At 46.3% G+C, this 14,004-nt stretch overlaps 1 pseudogene; it reads left to right on the top strand.

Annotated features, from left to right (window-relative positions):
- Window positions 1-13,675, top strand: part of LOC133341797 (carnitine O-palmitoyltransferase 1, liver isoform-like) — a 28,266-nt pseudogene extending 14,591 nt beyond the window's left edge.
- The last annotated feature ends 329 nt before the right edge of the window (window positions 13,676-14,004 follow it).

Here is a 14,004-nt window from a genome sequence, read left to right as displayed (position 1 = left end):
CCTGTGCTTGGCTTTCCAGTGGATTCAATCGGTCTTAATGAACACTAGGCCATTTATAAATAACTGCTGTGGTGCAGCACATAGTGCACTCGGATGCGATTCCTTCAAACAGGGGTTGGAGTTGATGGTGAAGTTGGAGTAGATGGTGTTGTTGGAGTCGACAGAGCTGGCAAGTGGCATCTGAACCCAGGGCAGTAACCACGGTGGTGCCCTGGGGTAATAGGGGGGGGGGCCCTGTTAGAAATCAAACGTCCCCTGCTGAAATCTTGCCATGCCAACTCTATACAGTGTTTGTTTCGGAAGGCACCAAATGTGCACGTGTAAAATAGAATTGGCGCGTTGCTGCACGTCTGGTGTTCAGCGTTGCGGGTTTGTGTGCGTGTTTGTTCTGGGGTTTTTGCGCGTGCCCCCCCCACACCCTGCTTTGGTCATGCTTGTGTGCCCGACCCACTTGGTTTTCTGTGGTTGTTTGTTGCCTGTTTTCACGAAATATGTTGATCCTCGGGGGTTTTTTTTTTGGAAATGTTCTCTACATAATTGCGTGTTTTGTGGCAACCGGACACCATGAATGGTTTGCACGCCATGCGTCACACACGGGCCTGACGTGAGTGACGCATGGCGTCCTACAAATGTCCTTGGCCCTCTTCAGCCCAATAAATGTGCTTGGCCTGTCCAGCACAGCAGGCTTATGCCACCATGACCTTTGTAATCTCGTGTGTGCTTAGATGTGTTCAATTTCAGCAAAGGCGCTGCTGCAGCCGCATGCGTCACAATTGTATTTAAAAAGTAAGACGTGTGGCAAATAAGTAATATTTAAAAAATACTTTTATAAAAACACGCTTTAATGAAATGTACCGTACTAGTAATGGCAGAACTCCACGATTCCAGGAAGTGGCCCCGAAGCTTGCCATAACGTAAGGGGACCGTGGCCAATTACAGCCAACGTCAGTTGAGCGTGGACAATTAGACCAAAGCCGAAACATGACATATAAAAAACAATGTTTAAAAATATATATTTTTATGATAGACTATAGTATTGTCATCAGTATGCCATAAGTATACCAAGTTTGCAGTCGATACCACATTGGGAAGTGGGTAAAAATTGAGTTACAAGATTTGAGGATACAACGACGACAACAACAGAGTGAGTTAAATGAAAGCGTGTAAAATCACACGGCCGCTGTTGTGTACCTAGTTGCTGGATCATTCATCGGCGCTAGGGTCATAGGTGGAGTTTGACTTCTATATTTGGGGAGGGGGGGGGGGAGGGCCGCTTTGTCCCTCACAGTAGGAATCGCATATAATTCATGAATTCATATTTCATCTTTATTGTAAACTACTGAAAATAAGGTGTCCAGTTTGTTAGGGCCGTTGCATCTCCCCCCCCCCTCGTGCCGTGCCCCCCCACAAACTTCGTCCATGGCTCAGGTGATGGTTGATATGCGACGGTTTTTTAGATCCATAAAAGGTTTTTTTGGGTTAGATCTATTATTGAAAATATTGGTCACGAAAGCCTACGCGTTAAACTGGTTTAAGCCCACTTCACTGAAAATTTTATTTAATTTAAACAAAAATCTTGATTCGCTTCTCTTAACCTGGCTGCCGACTGCAGGGCGCAAGGTGCCACAAAGCATGACGTGTTCTAAATTCCACAGCATGCACCGAACCCCACGTGTTTGAATACTACCACCGCCCCCCCCTGCTCCCACAGTGCACCGCAGCTTTGTGACATTGCTGAGAGGGGGTTACGAGGCGGTGGTTGACCTTGTTGTTGGTGGAGGTGCACGGACTACAGGTGCGCAGGGAGATAACCCCGGGCTCTTAATCACCTTTGCCATGGATGTGCACGGATGTCTCGACTGTGCAAGCAACGTTGGTGCAATAATAGCCAACGACAATTGCTCTTATCAGCCCCCCTCCCCACCCCTTCTACATTTATCAATAACAATGCGATATCGAATTAATCTTCACTTCGCGACGATGTCCCCGTGAAAATAAGAATCATTAGCATCGTCTTGGAGAACATAAGTAACAAAATATTTTAGCGGCCTCGATGGTTTCTTTGATGTGTTTCTCCACGAATGAATATAAAAGTGGTTTAAAATATTAAATACCCAAGCGACTAGTATTCAGATTTAAGGGCGTGCGTCATTACTTTATCATGTAACGACCTTGCTTATGCACTTCCCTATTGTGCGTTCTTTTGTTGTTCAAATTTTCTCAACTTGCTCCGCTGCCCGTCCTATTCATTGTGTGTAATGGATACATTTCAGAGGGCGCCCCGCACCTCAGCAGATGCTTGTAACAAGGGCCAGCTCGGCCTCGTTTGTCGCAGCCCGAATGCATCCAAATGCATTTGTCTTGCTCGGTAAGGCATGCAGGCGCTGGAGGGCCACGTGCTTCTAAAAACAGAAGTAGGGGAGAGGGCATGGGGAGTTTGAGGTCCCTCCTCCCCGCTTACCTCACTCTCATTCCGCCCTCCTCTCTCTCCCTCCTACAGCTCTCTCATTCACCCCTCCCATGTTGCAGTCTCGTCCTTGACCAATCAATCCCCTTGGCATATAATTCTGCATGTTTAATTTTTTTCTGGGGGTGGAATTAGAGCCCTCGCCATTCCCGAAAACGTTCGTCTCCGGCACCAATTTTTTTTATTACAATAAAAGCAATCCGCTTGAGTGTTTTACGTGACATTGAGACATTGCTTTTGGCCATTTGTTGTAATCCCGATATGCTAAACACGCCCGTCCTCTTTGATGTGATTGTGTCTGGATAAAATAGCAATACCCTTTGCTAGCCTCCAATTCGAATTCTTATAGCTCACCGATAAGTCGAGGAGCAGTTCTCACAGTCAAATAAATGTATAAAGGATTAATCCTAAATTTGTGAGAATTGTTCTTTACATTATGTTAACGTGTGCCACCTTTTGTCTTTCTCTCTGGAAGGCGGGAATTGTAATTGCTGTTCACGTGTTTATTTCGTATCAACTTACCCCTGACTTCTTGGTTCTTTCGGTAAAGGACAGCTGCTTGCGTTGTGGCCGAAACGTCGTGAGAATTATTTTATTATGTTCGATTTTTATTATTTTATTATTTCCATTCTACGTGACTTTACCGAAAGAACCAAGAAGATGAATCCCTGCAGTCACGAAAACTTTAAATCGAAATTTACCTCCGACTGTGACACACATGGGCAAGTCGATGATAATCGCATGGCCAAGGTCTTTCGTATCGCTGAGATAGATTCTCGCCCACCACATCTCGACTTTCTCTTATCGAGCCTCTCCACCGCGTTCTTCGCCGCTTGTGTCAGCTCGACACGGGGTGCAGCCAATACCAACACCCGCCATTCGCCGCCAGTGACGATGACGTCCCCACGGCGCCTGTGCCAGGCCACGTGCACTTCGAGGCCACGTGAAGTATCGAAGGCTCGCTGACAGAAGGGGACAGACCCAGGTGCCATGGGTTGGCTGACTGAGATGACTGATAGATGCACCAGCTGTACCCCCCTACTGTGCCAGCTTGCTGCTTTTTAGACACCCGGCACTCCGCTCGATGTTTTGAATGTCGCTCCTCTGCCCTCCGTTGTTGCTGGAGGGCGACTGCCTCCAACCAGAGGTCGCAACCGGGTACCCGATACCCGTACCCTACCCGATACCCGGCTACGCGTACCCGGTCGGGTACGGGTACCCGTTTGCGACCCTGGTGCGGGCGGGTACGGGTATGGGTAGGCCGTGAGTCACTGGTGAGTAACCGTTTGTCACTCATTTCCCAACGTCTTGCCTCTTTTCACAATTCAAGTTCCTAGAATCAACCCACCCGCGCCTGCAACATGGCTTCATCCCAGAGGTCGCAATCAGGTACCCGATACCCGTACCCTACCCGTACCCGGCCGGGTAGGGTACGTGTACGGCCGGGTACGGGTACCCGTTTGCGACCCTGGTGCGGCCGGGTACGGGTAAGGTATCAAAACCCGTTTGCGACCTCTGCCTCCAACTGCCCAGTAGCAGCGTCCTATGTAACTTTGGCGCCCCCTGTCGTGCCAAAGTTACATGGCCGTTAAATTATGTGGTCAAATAATGATTTGATGTTTTCGTGACTGCAGGAATCCATACTCTTTGGTTCTTTCGGTAAAGTCACGTGGGTATAAAATAAAAGAAATCACGACGTTTCGATCGCAACACAAGCAGTCGTCCTCAGGCGGAAAACATATAATCCAGCAGTGGAACTGCTGACTTTACCGAAAGAACCAAATAGTATATTCTTGGTTCTTTCGGTAAAGTTACGTAGAAGGGAAATAATAAAAGAAAATATATAACAATAAAATTCTCACGACGTTTCGACTGCAACACAAGCAATCATCATCAGATGTGAAATCCACAGCAAGAATTTTTTTTTCAAATTTTCTTGCTGTGGATTTCACACCTGATGATGATTGCTTGTGTTGCAGTCGAAACGTCGTGAGAATTTATATTGTTTTATATTTTATTATTTCCCTTCTACGTGACTTTACCGAAAGAACCAATAATATGAATCCCTGCAGTTACGAAAGCTTTAAATCAAAACCAAACAGTAGGTAAAATCATATTTACCTATGTTAGTAACATAACTTTCGCACAAATGCGCCTTGTGATGATTAGTTTATGGACTATGATGTACAGGGCTGCTGAAATGGAGTTAATATTTGACTTAACTAAAATTGTAAAAATATTTTACCCGGATAATCCATTGAAATCTCCTTTGCAAATAATCGATGTATTGCAAACCCGTAATTATCGCTTGTATAAACATTTTATAATCCACAACTTAATCGAGTATAAATTAATACAATACACTGAGACAATCACTGCATTTAGAACGATCAGTTTGCAAAAAACATTGCTGGCTGAAATTGTCGTGTGAAAGTCAAGATCAGATGGCTGTCTGAAGATATTTTGAGACGATTTTCTGTGAGAATCTCTGCCCAATGCTAATATTTACACACCACATTGCGTTCCTATTTAAGCAAATTATTTTGAAAATACGAAAAAGTGCTTTGCAAAAGAGCCCTTTCCCAGAACATAACCTCTTTATATATATACTTTTCAGAGCAGTGGGTTGCTGACGGACATCTTGTTGTTGTTGAGCGTTTTGTTAATTAAGGCCGAGTTAACCTAGACGAGTTCTAGTACAGATTCAAGTGCCGCTTGCTGCTGATTTTACTGGTAGGAACCTCCTGGTTACACCAGCCCACAGGGGATTATTGTGTCCGTCCGTCGTGCAGGGAGGGGCTGGGTGGGGAGGGGCTGGGTGGGTTGGGGAGAGTGGGGAGGGGCTGGGTGGGAAGGCTGGGGAGGGGCTGGGTGGGGAGGAGTAGGGTGGGGAGGGGCTGGGTGGGGAGGGCTGGGTGGGAGGGGTGGGGCTGGGTGGGGAGGGGCTGGTCACCCCGTGGTGCCCTTATAAAACTCAACGTTTAACCTACTCACGCCGGCTTGTGCCCGCCCTCAGTCGGGCATATTTGCGGAATACACCACGCCGCCGTTGACCCTGGCCATTGACCGAGCAACCCAACGCTCCTACCAGCTCCCTCTGCAGGAATGTGTTAATTATGGAATGGAATCTGACTTGGGTCACTGGGTTCATAGTGCAGTGCACGAACCACTGCGCTACCGCACCCCACAATGCACACGTGTGAGGTCAGTGTTATGACTTTCCTCTCTGAGGAGGCCGACTTGCGAAGAAATGAAGCTGATAAAAATGTGCACTGGTTGAGCAAATATTTGCGCGAAAAAATACACAGTGCGGTACGTATGACATCTTAGTTGAAATAAGCTTTGGTGTTAACGGTGTTCATTGTTAGCAAGTTTTGTTTGTAATTTTGTGGTTTCAAACTGAATATGTAGAGTATGGAACTTGTCTGAAGATGTCTACCAAGGTGAGTGAGCGATTAAATCTGTTCACGTGCTGGTGCTTGGTGGTTTGATACAGTGCAAGTTTTGTGAGAGGTGTTAGCAGCTTGGAGAGGCCTTTATCTAGCAGTCGGTTGACCATGGCTAATGGTGTAAAGCAGTGGTTCTTAACCTAGGGTGTACGCACCCCCTGGGGGTGAGAGACGTGCCACACTTTGTTTAGAAGGTAAATCATCGAATTAAGCACGGACACGTAGGTACGTAACTACTTTGTTTCATCAAACCCATGTATTTATTTATTTACTTTATACATTTTTAACGATTGTGTTTTTTTTTATTCCACAGAAGGAAATTCAGCTGCCAACTCGGCCTGACCACATCTACATTTGAAGAGTCGCAATCAACAAACATAACAAAAAATACAACTTTTATACCATCGAAGACCAATATATAACAAAATATATCATATATCTCTAGGAAAACTCCTTTACGTACAACAGAAGCACAAACTTTACAAGTCAAAACAATAGTTCATTGTTTAGTTGCGTGGGGTGAGCCGCGGTCATGGCAGAAGCCCATCAGGCTGTGGCCTTCCAGTTCACGGTGACCCCGGATGGCATCGACTTGCGGCTTTGCCATGAGGCGCTCAAGCAGGTGTGGCTGTCGGGGGCTCGCAACTGGAGACGCCGCGTCACCTCCATCAAGGTACCTCCTCTATCCTCCATCCTCTGCCTTCCCTGTCTGCACCAGTAAACATATGGCAGCTCCTGCGTTTGCTGTGCCCTAGACCTGCCTTTGCTTCACATTGTCATCGTAATCATTCCAATGCCCAGCTGCACTGTTTTTCTTTTAGCCTAGGGGAGTCCCTGATGGCAGCTGTCCCTGTGTGGCACAAGGTGACGTGGCACTGGCCTGCGGGCGTGCATTAGCCTTGTCAGCAGGGGGGTGATGGGTCTCGCGATCGGCATGTCTTCTCCGAAGATGTCACTATGGGCACCTTCACGAGTTGAATTGGATTACAAGCCGTTGCTAAAACGTTTGTGTTAAGCGTGGGGCGATGTTGAGATTGATTATTCCAATTAAGTAATCTGTAATTTTTCAAACACGGGAAATTTAGACCATGACGCCTTCACACTTGGCCTCTACTTTTTTGAAAAAGTGACGGGTTTTTTTTTTTCACATCCACTGTGATGCAGACGGTGAATATTAATTCTCGATACACATGCACTTTTAACAAGTGCAGCTAGGAGAATGAACCACAAACCTTTGCGGCAAGCGACAAACGCACTGCCACTGAGCCGTGTCCTGTTTCGCTCTCCTCTTTCTATCCCTCAGTTTATCTCGTACTTATCGTGCCTAATCTGCCCTGTCACATTTCCAAAATATTGTCCTTCCTTGCTAGGTCTTACCACTTTGTCCTCTGCACTGTTTTTCCACCTCGCACTCTACCACAACCACCGCGATCGCTGTTATCTCTTGATTATTCCTGGATGGATTGTCAAAATTGTGCTTGTGAAATAAGCAAATTAATATTTCCCCACGCAAGCTCGTGTAACTATTTATTACTTGGTCCTCGCTCGTTAATTACTCGGTCCACATGACCACAAACACGCCGGCAATTAAACTCTTTACGTCAGGGAAAAAACAATCGATCGCGCCTTCTGCGTATTCACCTACCGCTCTGTTGGTAAATGATGAATGCGATTTTATAGCCTAATTTACAATTGTTTGCATAATCCATGTTTTTTTTTTTCCTGTGAACTTCACTCTTTGATTCCGCCTCCCATATTGAGGACTCGGTCTACCAGACGGCCTATTTCCTCTCGTCTATACTGTGTTCAACCACCGTGCTGCAGGTCACAATGCTCTTCTGATTCTTCCCTCGCACTGCTCGACTTTGGAATTCCCTCCCTTCGTCTTTTTCCTCCCCCCGAGTTCCTTTGCCTTGCTCAATTCAAAAAGCTTGTCAACTCTCTACCGACAAATGTCGGTATACTGTTCGTCGCTGGCTGAGCGGCGTTTTGGGAAATTTGGCCTGTACTTGGCAGCTTTGCTTTACACATATAAACATGATAAACATGTGGGACAGATTATCGAGAGTTGACTATACATTATACTTTCCCTGCCCTGTTCTACCCCACAATGCTACCCTGTCCTGCCTTGCCCTTATTTGTATCCGATCTTGCACGCCTTGTCCAACGCAACTGTTTAAATTTATACAATAGTGTCTAAATGCAAGACATTTCGCAGACTTTTAATATACATTGGGGCAGATTTGAGGCGGGTTGGGGGGCGGGGCAGGAGTCGGGGCAGGGAAACATGGGAGGAGAAAAACGTAATGGCACAGCCTTGAAGAAGCAATCGGGGCCCAGCACCTCCAACAACAAAAACAATGAGCCCCAGGGTCCACTGGAGTAGCCAAGGTAGCACCAACTTGCTCCTGGGGGAGGGTTGGCATACTAGTGAGTGCTAGGACCCATACTCTTAGGTTTTTTCGGTAAAGTCACGTAGGTAAAAAATAAAATTAACAAAAGTACTTGATACAGCTGTCGTGGCTGTGACGGTTCCACCTGAAGACAGAGGCTTGTGTTGCTTCCGAAACGTCGTGAATTTTTTAATTTGTTTTATTTTAGTTTTATTAATTTTAATTTGTTTTTACCTACGTGACTTTACCGAAAAAAGCTAAGAGTATGAATCCTTGCAGTCACGAAAGCTTCACATCTAGAATTAGTGCTAGGACCCTTCACCAGTGAGTCGCAGGGAATTCTTGGGGGTGTCGTTCACCAATAAGTCGCAGGGATCGTCTGTCGGAGGCCGAGGCCCTTCTGCAATGAGTGCCAGGCGAAGGCAAGGGAAGCACCATCGACAAGTTCCAGGGTGGCCCTGGTGGTAGACGATGCCCGGAACAAGAGGCGACAGGGTTGAGGAGTGATGATGCGGAGGAGAGGTCCGGAATGGGTTGGGCGCAAGTGTGGGAGTTGGTCCGAGAAATAGGGAAACGGAGGGGAGGAGCCGAGAGAGTTGGGTTTGGGCAGCGGCAACACCATTGGTGGACAGCCGTGTCAACCCAAGGACCGGAGGTTGGCAGCTGGAAGGCCTTACCCACGCTTCTACATTGTTGTCTGATTACCCTCAAACATGTTGAATATGCATGTATGTGTGTATGTGCTCCCGTGGGCCACAGAATACCGTGTTGACAGGGCTGTACCCTGTGCACCCATCGAGCTGGATGGTGGTCGCCGTCGGCACGATGGGAAGTGTGTACCTGCGCGTGGACCCCTCGATGGGACTCATCGCCCGGATCCGAGATGCCCTCCCCAACGGGTACAACCTCTAAACCGCACACACCGGTCTAACATCCAGGTCCACACCCGCGCGATCAGTTATGCAACCAAATCGCTTTCAAAATCGCCTGTAACTTATCGTCACCAGGCTTGAATTATTGACAGGCCTACTGTGCACGCTCGCCTCTGTGTTTGCGTTTGTGTTTGTTTGCCCTGTGTGTTGCGTACATGCTTTGTGTGTCTGCCTGTGCACAGTGGCCTCATTTCGCCACACAACAAGGAGATGCTGAGCGCGGTGCTGTTTGCTTCGGGCCTGTGGGGAGCCATCATCCTAACCATGCGCTACACACTCAAGGGTCTGCTCACCTACCATGGCTGGATGTTCCAGCCCCACGGACGCATCTCCCACGCCACCAAACTGTGGATTGTGAGGCTCGCCGAGACCACTTCTTTCGCACTCCCACGGAAACTCGACCAATGAACGAGTGCCGCACATGGCGCGATCGGCCATTACACGCAACGTAATGTTGAACTTTATAATCTTCGATTTAAAGCTTTCGTGACTGCAGGGATTCATCTTCTTGGTTCTTCGGTAAAGTCACGTAGAATGGAAATAATAAAAATAAAACATGATGAAACAATTCTCACGACGTTTCGGCCACAGGTCTGTCCAGAAGACAGAGTCTGACTCTGTCTTCTGGACAGACCTGTTCTTCACCTGAGGACGGCTGCTTGCGTTGTGGCCGAAACGTCGTGAATTGTTTTATTATGTTTTATTTTTATTATTTATTACTTCCTTCTACGTGACTTTACCGAAAGAACCAAGAAGATTTATAATCTTCCTGATTTGGAATCGCTTAACACCCTCTGCCGGAAGTTGATAACTGTGGCTTGGGAATCATGATGCACCCCCTTGTCAGAGGTATTGAGTCTATACTGCTGATGATGCCATGTTCAAATCCTCTGGTACTCGATGTCGACGGCCCCCTCTGGCCTTACATTTTCATGGAATAATAATAATGACATTACGTGCCAGATGTTGACCAGATAGATAGGCCTTTAGATGTTTCTTAAAAGTCAGTGCATTTAACCCTTTGCATATCCGCAACATCAGAGTTCCACACCGAGGGTGGCGACAACAGAGAATCGGCGTGAGAACTAAATGCTCTAACGGTACACATCTCTCCGCTTGCACTCGTCCAATCGGGTCTCTACCGTTCTCCTGTCCTTATATACACGCTGCGGAGAGTTTGTTAATGTTTGCATGCCTTGGTGTAATCATGGCCCTTTGTCTGCGTGCTTCCTGCAGCTGATGGTGAAGATCTTCTCCGGTCGCAACCCTCACCTTTACAGTTTCCAGTCGTCGCTGCCCAGGCTGCCCGTGCCGTCTGTCCACGACACCATGAGTCGCGTACGTGTTACGCTTTGATTTGACCATTCACAGCCGAGTACCCAGTACGCACGTGGATATGTGTAAATACTTGTGCGAATGCATGTGGGGAACAATGCCACCGTGGTTAGCACGTTGCGCTATGAGCCCATCAACCCAGAGTTCAGTTCCGTTCATGGCAAACTTAAATGGTGAATATCTGAACTGGTCCCGAGCCTTCTGAGGTCAACTCGACCATGAATGAGTACCTGGTGTGGTGTATTATACATAAGTTCTGGGGAGCCAAAGTCGGCCAGGTGTGGCACTGGCGTGGCCGCGACACCCTCGTTCATGCACTGGCGATGAAATCCAGCGATGAAGAATGAGTCTTAGGCCAACGTGATAATGTCACACACTCCCCGTGACATCATACTTGTGATGTCGCGCGTAATGATAACATGAGATGGCATCCTGTATTTTTAGCGGGAATTTCAACTGCTCACAATCTGAGGGGATTGCCAGTGTCCTACCCGAAGTGAAATTCACTTTATGTTGTTGACAGCCTTTGCACATTTTAGTAAATATCCTGCAAGCTTTTTTCTGTTTATAAAGACGTTTTGGCCATTGTATATGAAGTCATCGGCATATTGCGTAATCTATAACCTTACTCAATTCATGAACCTTGTTAACTCTTAATGTGACAACATTGATAATGTCGTTGCTGCTGGCGGTTTGACGTAGACCTTTGGGCCTGTGCTCAGCAACTGTGTTTACATTTTTTTAAATAAATACCTGGTATGTATGCATGCATAATACTTAGAGCAAAGCGTAGTACTCGGATAATACGTCGACAAAACAACTGAATAGCTAAATCGCTTCGAGCTGAATCTCCAATTGTACCTCCTTCATTGGCCGTGCGAAATCACAATTTGGAGCACACTCGTTCGGAGTGTTTCTGTAGCGCTCGAAAGTGACTGCCGGGTCTACTTTGCGCACCACACAGTACCTGGAGTCGGTGCAGCCCCTCTTGGACGAGAAGAAATTCCAGCGCATGGAGGGACTTGCGCGCGACTTTGAGAAGAACCTGGGCCCCAAGCTGCAGTGGTACCTGAAGCTTAAGTCGTGGTGGGCCTCAAACTACGTGAGTCGTGTTTTTTTTGTTGCCGTCCACCTCAACCGTCGCGCAAACGTTTTGCCGCAACTTTGAAATCTTCTTGGTTCTTTCGGTAAAGTCACGTAGAATGGAAATAATAAAAATAAAACATGATGAAACAATTCTCACGACGTTTCGGCCACAGGTCTGTCCAGAAGACAGTCTGACTCTGTCTTCTGGACAGACCTGTTCTTCACCTGAGGACGGCTGCTTGCGTTGTGGCCGAAACGTCGTGAGAATTGTTTTATCATGTTTTATTTTTAGTATTTTATTACTTCCCTTCTACGTGACTCTACCGAAAGAACCAAGAAGATGAATCCCTGCAGTCACGAAAGCTTAAATCGAAATTTAACTTAGAAAATATATCAAAGGGTAAAAGTGCAGCACTGCAATTGCTTTTTGCTCACGTCGCTGATCGTGTAGAAGGGCCTCTGCTTGCGGGAGTTTGAGAGGGCACCTAGAGCGAGTATTTGACCTACTTGATACAGAAATTGCTGTGACGGTTTCACCTGAAGACGGAAGCTTGTGTTGCCTCCGAAACGTCGTGATTTATTTATGTTTCTTATTTAACCTACGTGACTTTACCGAAAAAACCAAAGAGTATGAATCCTTGCAGTCACGTAAGCTTCAAATCTAGAGTTATTTTACCAACTCTTTTACGCTTGCTTGGATGTCTTTGAATAGGTGGGAAAATACACACTTTGCCCATTTGACTATTTATGTATGTATATACAGGTAGTCCTCTACTTAGGATGGAGATGCGTTACGACGACCCCATCGTAAGTCAAAAATATCGTAAGTCGAAGATGGCCTCGCCTACCCAGGAGTGGTTAAAGAATGGTGATAATTTAGCAAAACAGCAATTTACAGTACCGTATTGTATAAACTATATACTGTATGGTATTTATATAATTACAATACTGTATTGCACAGTAAAATGTAAAGTAAAAAAACAAGGTAAATTCGTAGCCTACCTATATGAACTGCAATTTAATAGAAAGTTTTTTTCAGGAAACAATCCTATCTGCTATAAAAACGTTTAACATGCATTGAACGTATCGTATCGTGGTAACCTTAAAATGAAATCGCCAAAGCTACGTATCACACATGCATTGAACGTGTCGTAACGTATCATATTGTACTGTGCTCACCAAGATTCTGTCTGTCGTCTGCATACTTGAACGATGTTAGGTTGTTGATGGCAATTTTGTCATATCGCCATCGTAAGATCGAAATATCGTAATTCGGGGACTACCTGTATATTGAATCTTTTGCACCATACGTAGTCAACCGTGCACATTGGAGATGCTCCTTAAAATATTGCTGTAAGTTGTCTATTAAAGCAAAGTATACAAAACAGGGCTTAGAGATCGTGGTTTTGACTGGAATATCATGGGGCAAGGTTTAGTAAATCGGAGCTGTTTACATATCTAGATCCAAATCAAACTTTTCAAAGATAATAAACCACAAGTTTAATATTAGTATACTTTTATTTAGCCAGGAATGGCCCTCACTGAGTCTCAAGACTCTTCTTCAGGAGGGTCCTGCCGCGTATATGTGCAGTAGGAGTTGACGTTGTTGTGTGTAATCCCAAGATTGAGTATTTTAATGTAATCTTGCAGTATTGGGACGTTTAGCCAACACCAGTCACATTCTGTGTGCGAATACCCTGTGAGAAACCATGTTAGAACAAAGGGAGAACTCTCAAACTCCCACAGAATGGGGCACCCAAGTCAGAAATCAAACCCATGCACTTGTTGCTGCGAGGCGTAAGTGTTACCACTGCGTCCTTCCTGCCCCCCCCACCCCCGTTGAAAAAAATCACGCGTATGTGTTTGTTTTGCATGTACCGGTGTTCTTGTCACAGGTCAGCGACTGGTGGGAAGAGTACATCTACCTGCGTGGGCGCGGACCCATCATGGTCAAACAGCAACTACTACGCCACGGTAAAGATGCGGTGGAACCACAGACATCCAAGATCCTAGTTTTGAAGTTTTCGTGACTGCAAGGATTCATACTCTTTGGTTTGAACTCCAATCGTTGCTCGGGGTAACAACGCGACCTCCCAGCCCACACCCCCTCCCCCCCATCCCCCCGACGCTATATAATTACTCGTCACAGCCACCTCGAGACACACTTAAGCGGTTGTGCTTTCACCAAGTTGTTCCCACCTAAAGAAGGACGCTTGTGTTGCCCCGAAACGTCGTGATTTATTTTATTTTTTTACCTACGTGACTTTACCGAAAAAACCAAAGAGTATACATCCAAGATCCTTTGTTTCACACAATTGCAGTATATGGGACGTGACCGGGGG

This window comes from Lethenteron reissneri, chromosome 2 (genome assembly GCF_015708825.2).
Source record: "Lethenteron reissneri isolate LAM-NWPU_2019-01 chromosome 2, ASM1570882v1, whole genome shotgun sequence".
NCBI lineage: Eukaryota > Metazoa > Chordata > Hyperoartia > Petromyzontiformes > Petromyzontidae > Lethenteron > Lethenteron reissneri.
The sequence above is the reverse complement of the archived record's forward strand: the minus strand, read 5'-3'. Positions and strand labels throughout refer to the sequence as shown.